Source organism: Penaeus monodon, chromosome 20 (genome assembly GCF_015228065.2).
Source record: "Penaeus monodon isolate SGIC_2016 chromosome 20, NSTDA_Pmon_1, whole genome shotgun sequence".
Lineage (NCBI taxonomy): Eukaryota > Metazoa > Arthropoda > Malacostraca > Decapoda > Penaeidae > Penaeus > Penaeus monodon.
Window position 1 is genome coordinate 20,124,992 of NC_051405.1, and position 339 is coordinate 20,125,330.

Genomic DNA, 339 nt, shown 5'->3' on the forward strand with positions numbered 1-339 from the left:
TGTGGTTGAAGCAAGAGGGGAAGAGAAAGGAGGGAATTAAAAGAACGAATAGAAGAAAGGAGAGAGATGGAGATGGGAGAAACGAAGTAAAGAAAGAGGAAAAGAGAAAGAAGGGGCGAGGGAAGAGAAGGAGGAGGCAGAGCTGGATGAGAATGCGAAGAAGGAAAATGAAAACAAAGAGGAGCTAGAAGAGAATAAGAAGAAAGAAAAGGAAATAGGGAAAAAGGGAAACGAAAGAGGAGGAGGAGAACTGGAGAACTTCCTCTCTATATTCATTGCTTTTATTATAATTCGTATCCCTATATTACTGTAATTATTACTGTGAGTATTTCTCCCTTC

The 339-nt window shown here is 39.8% G+C and overlaps 1 protein-coding gene across 1 annotated transcript in view; it reads left to right on the forward strand.

Annotated features, from left to right (window-relative positions):
* The window catches only part of LOC119585942 (dipeptidyl peptidase 4-like), a 99,547-nt gene that overhangs the window by 67,140 nt on the left and 32,068 nt on the right, over window positions 1-339 (forward strand). The window lies entirely within an intron of this gene.